Genomic DNA, 13,052 nt, shown 5'->3' on the forward strand with positions numbered 1-13,052 from the left:
GTGGAAAATGGAAGTGAGTGGACAGGATTGTCATACATCTCAAGCATGTATAAAGTTAGCAAAGAAGACATAAAATATTTTAACTAAATAAATATTTTGAAATAAGAATAAGAGTCACTATTTTAACCATGTTGATTCCTCAAATCTAACACTAACAGAGCACATATTGGAAGATGCTTCTTTGAAAGGCAATCCAGGCACCATATCACCATGGATACTACATAACGCTCTAAAAACATGTCTTGGTTGTTTTTTGTTTCATTTTATCCTAATCACTGATCTGAAAATTCAATAAGAAAACTGTAACTTCATTAACACTAGGTTTGCTTGCTACAACACATTTTTAGCTAAAACGAGTGTCTTTAACAAGAGGAAGTAATTATGATTCTAATTGCTGTTCACTTAGTATTTGTAGCTTGTAAAGATCTGAGGGTCATTGTGAATCCCATTGCAAAGCAACACAATGAGTGAGCTATAAACCGACAATTTAAATCAAAAGCATCTTTACAGAAAATGACCTTGATTTATCACATTCTTTAACACATGTAACAAAATTATATTTTCTCTGAAGCGGTTTTTGTCTCTCACAAATTCAAGGAAATTATTTTCACGGGCCTTTTGAAGATGCTAGATTTCTAGTCAAAATAGTAAAATAATGTTGTATAATTTGATAACAATTTTATTAAATAGTATATCAAACCTGAGAGTTGAGGGCTTCATGACGGTAGTCCCTAGTAAAAACACCACAGAGAGCTTCACCACCTGGCATATTTTTGGTGTAACGATTTTGAACTGTTGCTGCCACTTGATTAACAAGAGCCTGATTGACAGGGAAACAGATGTGTCAGTTACCTCATAAAGTGCAATTCTATTTGTACTCTGCAAAGCAAATTTTAATGGAATGACAGAGATGTCAAAAACTGTTTTGTTATGAATGCAGAAAACAAAGCCTTTCCTCCAACCACTCCACACAAACAAGCTCTCCCTTTGAGCAACTGAACTAAAATTCTGAACCTCTTTGATTAACAATGACCCAAAGTAAGACAGAAATGGCACACATTCATCTGAAAGCACAGAAGAAAAATTAACATGCATAGCACAACAACTGGAGAATCACTACTCATAACCTGAGTCTGTCACAGAAGGATGCTCAAACAGAACCTCTCCTGGATGTCAGAAGTTTGAATACATACTAATTCCATACAGTCTCACTTTAGGTCCAGCAGGTAATCTGGTCAGTGGACTCTATAAATCTTCAAGCATCTATTTCATGCTTTTTTTAACCTTGCCCAATGTAAACACCATACAGATGAAAATGCAAAATTTATAATATAACCAGGAATATATTTTCAAGTAACATTTCAGCCATTTGAATGTATCTGAAGACTGTGGACAAGGCCATATCTGGACGAGTGGTCCTGGCTGCTATAACAAAGCAGGATGAGCAAGACATGAGGAGGATAACCCATATCCAGGAGCACCTTCCATGGCCTCTGAATCAATTCCTGTGGCCAGGCTCCTACCCAGTTTGAGCTCCTACCCCAATTCCCTCAGTGACAGACCGTGTCATGTAAACATAAACTGAAGTCATTCCTTTCCTCCTCAGGTTTCTTTTCATTGGTCAGGGTATTTATCCCTGCAATGGGAACACTCAGGAAGAAAGTCTCCAAATGAAAATGAGGATAGTAGTGATTATAAAAAGATTTAATATTAGCATTGGACTTAATAACCTTAATAAGCTAAAAATATGATCCATGGATACATATTTTCTTGTGGGTCAGAAAAAGATATATGTAATTATGCATTATACATATTTTGATGAACAATAAAGAGACCAACTCCTCCATTATAGAAGTAGACATGTGTATCCTCCAGTAGATCATGAATAAAGAAATACTATAGATCAAAAGTGTATGCATATCAATGCATATCAATATTACCCAACTCACCAATCAGAGAAACATACATCTAAATACAGACAGATGTCACCTCTGAGTGTAGCAGATACTCACTGAATAACAGCAGAAACACTGAGAAAGATTTGAGATTCCATCTCATTTGAATTAGAATAGTTAAATGAAGAAAACAAAGCTAACATATGGGGAAATATGTGGAAAGAGGAACCCTTAATCACTACTGGTGAAAATATAAACTGGGATACCCACTATAGAAACCATTATTGAAATTTCACAAAATAATTTTTTAAAAAAATCAACCTCAGGATATAGCTATATCACTCCTGAGTATATGCAAAAGGTCTTCTCGTCTTACTACAGAGATACTTGTACACCCATGTCCATATTTTCACTATTCTAATAGCTAAGAAATTGAAGCAGCCTCTATATCCATCAGCAAATTAATACATAAAGAAAATGAAGGACCAGGAAAATTGTAGGTTAGCTAGTTCAGTGACTCTGTTCCAGGAACTTGACTGACCATAAAACTGACAATTACACCAGCCGGTTCGACAACTCTCTCCCAGGAACTAATTGACCATAAAGTTAGATTAAAATCTTAAAGAACAATCTTGAGAAGCAGGAAGCTTCTCCCAGGAACTGGCAGACCATAAAGTTAAATAATCTTGAGAAACAGGAAGCTTCTCCTTGTGATTTTTCACTGGTATTCTCGACATTTTCCAATGACACCCTCCCTACCCCCTTGGGTTGTGGTTTCTTCCTTTAAATTCCCCTTCTCTTAGCTACTGGTGGTCGAATTCCTCTGCCCCTGCGTAGGATATGAGTCTTGACCCCAGTGCACTGGTTCCTATCAATAAACCTCGTGTAAATTACAGCAAGGATGGTCTTATGTGAGTTCTTGGGGGGGTCACCTCATCCCAAGACTTCAGTGAGGTTCTCCTCACTCTGGGGGTCTTTCAAAAATATTGTACAAATATAAGATTCTATTCAAATATAAAGAAAAATTGTTCACAGAAAATGAATAGAACTGGGAATTATTGTATTAAGCAAGGTAATATAGATTCAGAAGGATAAATAGGACATATCTTCTCTCATACTTGGGTCATAAATTTTATTTTTATGTATATATATATATATATGTGTGTGTGTACTGTATGTTTAAGTATGTGTATGTATACTGTGTACATTTGTATCTGTATGTGTAGTGTGTTATATGTATATGAATGTACTGTGTATATGTGTATGTGTATATTATGCATACTGTGTGTATATGTATGTGTACTGTGTGTATGTGTATATGTATGTGTACTCTGTGTATGTGTATATGTATTATCCTGTGTGTATGTGTATATATTCGTTTACTGTCTGTTTATGTATGTGTATGTGTACTGTATGTATGTGTATGTGCGTATGTATGTGTACTATGTGTATGTGTATGTGTATGTGTACATGTACTGTCGGTATAAGTATAAACCTGTGTATTCTACACAGAATGTATATATATATGTATGTCTACTGTATGTGTATATGTTTGTATACTGTGTATATGTATATGTATGTGTGCTCTTTGAATGTATATGCATACATGTACTGTGTGTATATGTATATATACTGTGTGTATGTATATACATATGTATATGTGTACTATAAGTATAGGTCTGTGTATGTGTACTGTGTGTAAATATATGTATATGTATACTGTGTGTATATGTATACTGTGTATGTGTACTATGTGTATGTATATGTGCATATATATGTTACTGTGTGCGTGTGCATGAATACATGTACTGTCTGCATATGTATGTGTATGTTTACTATGTGTATATGTATGTGTACTGTGTGTATGTGTATTGTGTGAATATGTATGTATACTGTATGCATGTATATGTGTATATGATAGATACTGTGTGTATGTGTACTGAGTGTATGTGTATGTATATATGTATGTGCATGAATACCGTATGTATATTGTGTGTATATATATGTATACAATGTATCTGTGTATAAATGTACAATACTGTGTGTAAGTGTAGTGAGCGAATGTATATGTGTATATGTATGTGTATGTATACTGTGTGTATTGTATTGTGTGTAAATGTATGTGTACTGTATGCATGTATATGTGTATATGATAGATACTGTGTGTATGTGTACTGAGTGTATGTGTATGTATATATGTACGTGTATGAATACTGTATTTATGTTTATTTTGTATATATATGTGTACTATGTATACGTGTATAAATGTATGATACTGTGTGTATGTTAGCGAGTGAATGTATATGTGTATATGTATGTGTATGTATACTGTGTGTATGTGTATTGTGTGTATATGTATGTGTACTGTGTATATGTGTGTGTATATGTATGTGTATATTATGTATATGTACACATATGTGGGTATAGGTACTCTAACATAAGGTAACAGAATACGTGTGACAGGAAAGTGGGATGGAGGCTACAAGAGAGCAAAGGGGAGCAGGCGAGGGGGACGATGGCATAGGTGAGAGAAGCAGTGATGGAGAGTCAGAACCTCAAAATACCTTGATGAAGCCCATTACTTATGTTGATTTTTAACTAGTGAAAATAAGTAAGGGAAACTAGATCTACCACACAACCATGTCTAGTATTTCTGAGCAATTTCTACCATGAAGAAGAATAATACATTTGCCACATCCCTACCTTTGTTGGTGCAACATACACAACCACGCCTTCATTACTCTCTTTCAGCACTTTTTCCATGCAGTAGTAGGAAGCATAAGTTTTGCCAGACGATGTTGGGGCGACAATCACTGCAGACTCATAGTTATCCACCACATCCAGGAGCTCTCGCTGCAGGGATTGGAGCATGATTTGTGTCAATCAGACAAGCCATGTTACCAAGACAGACAGGTCAGTCTTTTTCCCTTGTGATTTTTCTGAACCTCAATAAGGGAGAGCCACAGACACACAGAAAATGTAAAAGAAAAATCTAATGCACTATTCATTCTCTCAAATGGTGTGACTTGTTTGTTTTCTGAGTAGCTGAGAGATGAGTTTTATGTATGAAAATGGAGTATAAAGACTAAAAATAACTTTACAGAGAAAAGAGACTATTCAGGAAAAAGGAGCTATTGACGAGGTCAAGGAATCACATGTGTATATTGATGGAAATGTGGCCAAAGTATGCAACATACATGGAGGAAAAGACCACCCTGAAACCTGTTGATTTGTACAGTGGATATATAATAAAAAAGAGAAATCACTCAAAAGAGTGTCAGAATAATATTATTAGGAAGGTTGTTTTTAATAGTTTGGAGAACAGAGTGTCTTTGTTGGAACCAGCCCATCCCTATTTTTCCAACGGTAAGCAAAATGATGAAGGGCAGAAATAACATTTCTTCATTTTGCTTCTTACCCTCTATAGGGACTATATGGGGTATTATCTTTGTATCCTATGATTTTATTCATCAAGATGCTGACTAGTCAAAAGAAGGGAAAAACCTATATGAAGTACAGAAGATATCAAGTACTCCCAAATCCCAACCTGCCCACCCCAAGAATCTAGTCCTCCCCACAAGCCACACTTCAATGTGAAAAGAAAATGAAAGAATTCAGGGATGCATGGAAATTAGGAGAGAATTTGACTGCCCTGTGTTGAAAGCCCAGAGGTGGAAGGCAAACAAACCTCTTTATGTTAAAGCTAGGGTGCCTCAAGTTTTTCATTACATTAATGAAAAGTGGCTTGCCTAGTCAGAGGGAACCTACGAAATTTCATTTGTAAATGTAAATAATGCTCTTGGTCAATGTATGCAGAAGTGGTTACTTCCAAATTTTGTAGCCATCAATATGTATATGTATATGTATATGTATATGTGTATGTGTATGTGTATGTGTATGTGTATATGTATATGTATATGTATATGTATATGTATATGTATATGTATATGTATATGTATATGTATATGTATATGTATAGTGTGTGTATGTATGTGTGTGTATGTGTGTGTGTATGTATGTGTGTGTATGTGTGTGTGTATGTGTGTGTGTGTGTGTGAGTGTTACAGAAAAATATGTAGAATGGTAACATGTGCAGTCTGTAAACATATAAACAGTTTCCCATTGTTTGAACTACCCAAACGTCCTGGTGAATATTTACATTGTTTACATACGACATTCAAATGACAGAAAGAAAACCTGGAGCCTGGTACGAAATGGTAATAGCTGCATAGCACAGACATCTCTAAGCTTTGACTCTCTCTATATGGATCCATCCAATATCTCACCAAGGAAATACTCTACATAGCGAATGAATTCTTAAATGTCTTTAAATGGAAAAAAAATTAGTCAAACAGCAAAGTGCTTTAAGTGAAATGATTTTGAATTGAAGTAACTGAATATTATGCAGTTCCATGATAAGGGCAAATATGAACATCCCAACACAAACGAGGAGAGGCAACTGTAATGCTAAAAGCTCCTGCACTCATACACAATTACAAAATATAATCATTCTTCTTATTCATGTTTTTACCTGCCACGTGTCAGGAATAAAGTCTTGGACCCTGGGGTCTGGGTCTTTCCTTTCTTCTCGTATCAGATAGTGACCCATATACTGTAGTTGGAACCGAGCTGGCCCAATCCCAACTGAGTATTTCTTTTTCGTCATCTTTACGTCATCTGCTGTGTCCTGCATTGTTTTAAAAGATTACTTTGAAAGCAATTTAAACAGTTGAGATACTTACGACTGAATTCTTCTCTATGGAAAACACCTTTTAAACATCATGAAGACCTTACCACTTTCCTGAAGTATAAATAAAGCAGTGGATTTTAATATTTTCAAATGGTTACGCTAATATTTGTGGCTACAACCTGACATATCTAAAATAAGTAAACAGCCATTATAGATTTGAGTTGTTTTGCTAGTATTAAGTATAAGGTTAATCTTTAAAGTCTGCATAAATCATCTGACATTTAGTGTGCATAGCCAAGTTGTATAAAACATTTCCAATTCTCGATTAATTCAACCTTTTGGCAGTTGGATTAACTAAGACACTACTCTCTATTAAAAACAAACCTAAACGAGATGACTGTATTTAAAGGATGCTTTGTGCTAAGTCTGGCATGGCTCTTAGTAAAGGTGGAATGACATAGTTCCTGCCCCTGGATCAGGACCAACAGTAAGGATGAAATATGAATTATATGAGGGGCTCCATAGATCTAAAGGAATAGAAGCAGCTACACTATGAGCCAGCTTGTCAGAAAGATACTGAGGAAGGATATAAAGAGATTTAAGGAGTTATGATCCCAAGGCAAGATTCCACTGTGCTGAGTTCTTTTGGTTTATGCTTACAAAGGCAGACAGATTCCTGAGTTCAGATCAGACTGGAACAGAGGGAATTTAGGTTCAGGCACAGGTATAGTAGAAAAGGTGGTATCAGGGTGAGGTTTCTCCCACTCAGCTGTTCTTGTGTTTGCTATCTCTTCCTAAGAATCAAGGGGCTACTATCATGGAATGCTACTGATTCATGGGAGGGTCAAAAAGGAACCTGGAGTAAATGACTGAGCTGTTATATAAATAAAAAACATTGGACATTTGGTCTGCATGAGGTGAGCTAGGAGAAAGCAATAGCAGCTCTCTTTTAGAATTTTTCTCTAGTGAAAGCTGAGCTTTCTAGAGAAGAGTGAACACAGCTCTCCAAGAATTTTTTTCTAACAGAATTTCTGATTTTAGTAGGAAGATTCGTGGAGAGCATATACAGTTCTTTTAGAACTTTCCATAGCTGTTTTAGAGTTTTTTTCTAATAAGATTTCTAACCTTGGTCGAAAATCCCAAGAATTACTTAGAGATCGAAGAAAACCCTTTTTAGAATGTTTATAAGAAGCTATCTAGAGAAGGCTGTTTGAAAAGCAAACACAGTTCTTTTAGAATTTTTTTTCTGACTTTGTTCAGAACACACATGAGTTTCCCAGAGAGCTTTTAGAACTTTTACTAGCAGAAAGCTAGCTGTCTCAAACAGAGAGTTTTTTAGAAGAGCAAGGGAAAGCTGTCTAGAGCAGAGCACAACACAATGAGACAGTGGTCTGGAAAGCTGTCTCGAGCGCACTACAGAGCCAAAAGCTATGTACAGAGAGCTGTCTAGGAAGCCATCTCCAGCAGGACACATGCCACCAGCCTGGACCCACAATTTGACTAAGACTTAGAGTTTTGTTTTTTCTACTCCCAGACACCCCTGCTCTCAAAACACCTCCCCCAAGACAAGGCTGTCCCTTGGAAGCTTTGCATACAGCAAATAACAGTTCAGTAAAAATGAAGCTATCGCAAAACATTACCTGGGTTGGACATAAAGAATCTGCTAGCTCATAAAACCCTAAATACGTAAGACATCTGGCTATGAGTTTTTGATCTGCTTCTTGCAAAAATTCAGATTGTTTTTCCAACAAGGAGTGGATCCTCTTCATCATGTTGACAGCTATGTTGAAGTCTTTTGTGGTTTTACCTTGGTACAAAATATAAATAATAAAATTGTTATAAAAGCCATCAAAATAACAAATGTTAATTAATGGAGCTCAAGCATCTAGCTTATTAGTCTTCAACACCTAAGGACACTCACTCTCTTACTCACCATTAATAGATATTTTGGAATAGAAAAGACTAGATAAAAATCTTACCATTCAAAATTAAAGTATGGTTAAAATGTAATGTGTATAGAACTTTATAGTGAATTACACATCCTTTCTCTGTCTTATAGTGCCAAGTCTCCTCTGCTCAAGAAAAAAAAATTTAAATATAATATTATAATCTTGGCAATATTCATTTAGCCCTATTGTAATCTACCAGCAATCCTGGATATAAGCCCTGAATCCCTTCTTTCAGTGCAATTCATCTCTTCCAGCTATCATATCCAGACTCTGAAAACCTGTCCACTTCTCTAGCGTTGTATACACTGTTTGTTTCTCCCCTCTGCTAACCTTTCCATTCTCACCTCGACTGTCCTGGTTCTGCTCTTCTTTTAGTTAGTGTACACTCCCGCCTATTTACCAAGTATTACCAATCCCATACTGAAAGCTGCTATCCAAGACTCTACCAAGCCAATGTAATAGAGGTCGTACCCTCCGGGATCATCCGGTTCACTTACAGAATATATGATATGTGATTGGCTCACATGGAGCATTAGAAACTACAGGTGTTAGGAGTCAGACTCCCGAGGAAGCATTGATGGAAATACATTTCATGAACTGGATGTGGAGGGTAAGTAAAACTTGGTTGTACGAAAAATAAGGACAAGGACATCTGTGCCAGTTACTACTCTTAGTTTCTCTATCTACCATGTATTTACAAAGATTTCTTATGTCTCTATGCCATTAATAATTCTACATACCTGGGGGGAAGTATGTTTACAGGTACCCCTTGTGGTTCAAGTGGCCTATGACTAAGTTCTGACTCATGATATCTGAGTAAAAGATTTTGGTACCCAGGAACGTACACAGAAGGAGGGCTAGGGAGCGGGAGAGACAGCTCCATGGTAAGAACAGCTGCCTTTCTTACAAAGTGGGATTCTCAGCCATAATGTCAGAATTCTCATAATGACCTGGAACCCCAGCTTCAGGGAATCTGATGCCTTCTTATACATCAGTGGTCATCGCACACACGTGCACACGCACATGTGCACAAAAATAAAAACTTTAGTGTGCACATGGAGACTAAGCGGGAGCTATGTAATTGACTTATAAAAGGTCACAACTCTGGGCATGGAAATAAGAATGTTGAATTTCTGATATCTCCTTAACAGCCTGCCTCTGCTTCTACCAAGAACCATGGGTCCTGCCCAATTTCTTGTTACTGGACAGAAGAACCTGGAAATTCCAGAAGGAGCTTTGTTTTAAATTTAAAGCACCTACAGGTGATCTCTAAATGAAATAAAGCATTATATTCTTTAAGCCACCGATCTCTGTTGGTGGCATCTAACTGCAAATCCTGGTTCAGTGTCTTGGTTGGCGAGAAAGATAAATATACACTAAGGTAAAGCACACACTTTTAACCAGTTTACATATCTCTTATCTACTCAGTCCTACTTTATCCTCATTTTCTTATCTCTGTGTCTTCTCCTGTTTCTGTCCATAGAAATTGTAAAGGACCATACATGGCACCCTCATTGACCTTGGAAGAAGTCTGTATAGTAGGGGTAATCAGTATTGAAGTCTGCAAGCTCGGTGTTGACGGTAAATCTTATAAGATCTAGAGGGCCTCTGAAAATGCTTCTAAGAGATTACCTCTATTAGCCTAATTGACACAGGAAACCCCATCTTAACTGTGAGTAGAACTGTGCCCTCTGCAGGAATCTTGGCCTATATAGAAATGGAACTGAGGTAAGCACGCATTTATCCATACCTCTCTGCCTTCCTATTGTGGATATGATGTGACCAGTAATTCAGCTCCTGCTACTTTGATACATGCCACCTCATGATGAACCCTATATCCTTGAGCTGACAGACAGAATATCATCTTTCTCCATTAAGTTGTTTTTATCAAAGTATTTTATCATAGCAACCAAGTGGAAACTAAGTTAGGCAAACACACACCAACTTATCCAGGAAGAAAATGTTTATATATCAGAACTCAAAATGGAGTGATGGGTTCTTCCCTCTGTGCCTGACTGTTATTGGGTTTGTTAACTGTGCTCTCTACTCAGTCAGCAGTGAGTTTAAACCTATTGTTAACTGTGCTTAGCGATGTTCTATGTCTTCACTGTTGGCCAACTCACTGAGATTTCAGTGCTCATTGATTACAGAGGCTGTAATCCTTTGTAAGTCTTATGTTGTGGTTTGCCCTGAAGTTATCTGTATTTTGACGCTAATTCCACTGCCCCAAGGACAGCTACCTAGTCATGTACTCAGAAGTCAGATGACTTCACCAGAACCACCACTGACTTTGTGAGGGGCAGGTACAGGATAGAAGGAAGCCTGTCATTGGAGGAGAAGGAAGGATGGGAGGAAGAGAAGTTTGAAGGAGGAGGAGGAGACTAGGAGAGAGAGGAAGAGACAGGACAGGAGGGAGAGAGGCAGAGAAGCTGTGGCAGGACAAGATGGCAGGTGATGTTAAGATTCTACTCTGTGTATTTACAGGTTGTTATTAATGTTCTCAAGGGATGGATGGTACCAGGCTTTGTATGTTTAAGTGGGCAATTATATCTTATCAATTGGGTCAAAGATTATTGTGTTGTGTGTTCTTTTATGTGAAGGTTTGAGTGTAGGAAAGTGCGTGGCTGGGATGTGTTTCTGCCAAGATATCTAGTAGATATCTTGGGGCACTGCAGTGCGGACCTAGTGGGGCAAAGCAACACCGTTACTTTTTATTTTTATATTTTTACAACAATAGTCCTCCTATACAGATTTCTCATTAACGAGTGACAAAACACCATCCCTGCATCTCTATGACCTCTCTACTTCAAGGGAAGCCAAGGGTTATACACCTCATACCTTCAGCTCGGCAATGTTCCTTCCAGGCTTTCAAGCAAGCCTGTAACCCAACTCTCTCAGCCTGAGTTTTCACTGAGCTACTTTTACATGATTTCAAGAACTCTTCCAGCTTCTTTATTCCAGAGTTTAAATTCCTTCTCATCTCCTCCTCGATAGAAAATGACAGGGCACTCCATTTTTGCCCTTCTTTTTGTTCTTCCTCAGCAATTAATCTCTTTTTATTCTCTCTTACAATTATTTCAGCCTTGGTCTTCTGTCCAAATGGAAAAAAAACACATCTCATAATGGGAAAGAACTATGTTGAATGCACATTTCTTGAATTAAATGATATTTTAAGTATGTACTGATGATTTTGACCAACATCCTATAGTTGAATAATCATAATAGATGCTTTTTTAATTAAGACACTGTTGATTGAAACCATAATATTTTAACTCAGTGAATATAAAGACTTGCTATGGATTATTTCTTAAATATCTAGGTAGTTTTAAAAATAAAAGAGTAAATGTAATAAAATCAAAGACATTTTGCAACGAGTCCTTCATATCTCTATGCAATGATACCTGCTTTTCTCTCTAGGATTTTTCTGGGACTTCCTGCTGCCTTTTCTACCAAGTCACCTTTCTATTCCCTACATGATTGTGATATTTCTATTGTGATCTCTTTCTGACCCTATATTTCATTCCTCTGCCAAGGATCTATCAAACTTCTCAAGGTTTACTACATCTGTACATACATGCATAATTCTTCCTTTTTAGACTACTGCCTTGATACATGCCACCTCATGATGAACCCTGTATCCTTGAGCTGGCAGGAAGAATATTGTCTTTCTCCATTAAGTTGTTTTTATCAAAGTATTTTATCATAGCAACCAAGTGGAAACTAAGTTAGGCAGACACACACCAACTTATCCAAGAGATCCTTGAGATAAAATTGCACCAAAGTTACCTGGATTGCCTAAGCCAAATGCATTTAGTCCTTAATGTTTAATGAGTAAATAAGAGAAGAGGGCTGAAAGCAAGGAGTGCATAAAGATTATATGCAAACATATGTATGTATATGGATATGTGCATGTATATAATGTATATGTATATAATACATATACACATATAATTTGACTTACTTAAATAAACATTTTCAACTGATTTAAAGACAATATGTACCCACTTTTACTATGGCTTTGTAGACCTGTTTTATTTCACTTTACATAGACACATTAGAGGGCTGGTGACATGGTTCAGCAAGTAAACGTGATTGTCTTACAAGCCTGATGCTCATGTCCAATTCCAAGAATCTATGTAAATGTGCAAGGAGAGGACTCCACAAATCTTTCTTCTGACCTCCATATACATATACTGGTACATACACACCATGGCATCTCCCCCCATTGCCCTCCACATACACAGCACAGCATCTCCCCATTGCCCTCCATATACACACCATGGCATCTCCCCATTGATGCCCACATACATATCATGACATTCTCTTCACTGATTTTCACATATACAGGATAGCATCCCCTCTCATTTACCTTCATATACATACCATGGCACCCCCACATTCATAATATGCACACACCGAAACAATAAATAAAAAGTAATTTTTAAAAGACAAATTAGAGAATTATGTTAGCAAAAGAATTCTGACAAAAAAGTCCATTATTCAGGTTAGTCATGGCAA

The 13,052-nt window shown here is 36.9% G+C and overlaps 1 protein-coding gene and 1 pseudogene across 1 annotated transcript in view; one reads left to right on the plus strand and one right to left on the minus strand.

Annotated features, from left to right (window-relative positions):
* Positions 1-13,052, plus strand: part of Erich1 (glutamate-rich 1) — a gene marked incomplete at its 5' end in the record, with an annotated part of 52,793,804 nt that overhangs the window by 3,090,495 nt on the left and 49,690,257 nt on the right.
* Ddx60l1 (DEXD/H-box helicase 60 like 1) overlaps positions 1-13,052 on the minus strand; it is a 112,328-nt pseudogene that overhangs the window by 53,172 nt on the left and 46,104 nt on the right. The window contains exons 16-20 of the transcript XR_015640290.1: positions 11,373-11,625; positions 8,226-8,392; positions 6,427-6,582; positions 4,599-4,748; positions 701-820 (exon numbers count right to left, since the gene is read on the minus strand). The product of XR_015640290.1 is annotated as a DEXD/H-box helicase 60 like 1 (transcript). The remainder of the gene's footprint in view (positions 1-700; positions 821-4,598; positions 4,749-6,426; positions 6,583-8,225; positions 8,393-11,372; positions 11,626-13,052) is intronic.

This window comes from Rattus norvegicus, chromosome 16 (assembly GCF_021556685.1).
Source record: "Rattus norvegicus strain SHRSP/BbbUtx chromosome 16, alternate assembly SHRSP_T2T, whole genome shotgun sequence".
Lineage (NCBI taxonomy): Eukaryota > Metazoa > Chordata > Mammalia > Rodentia > Muridae > Rattus > Rattus norvegicus.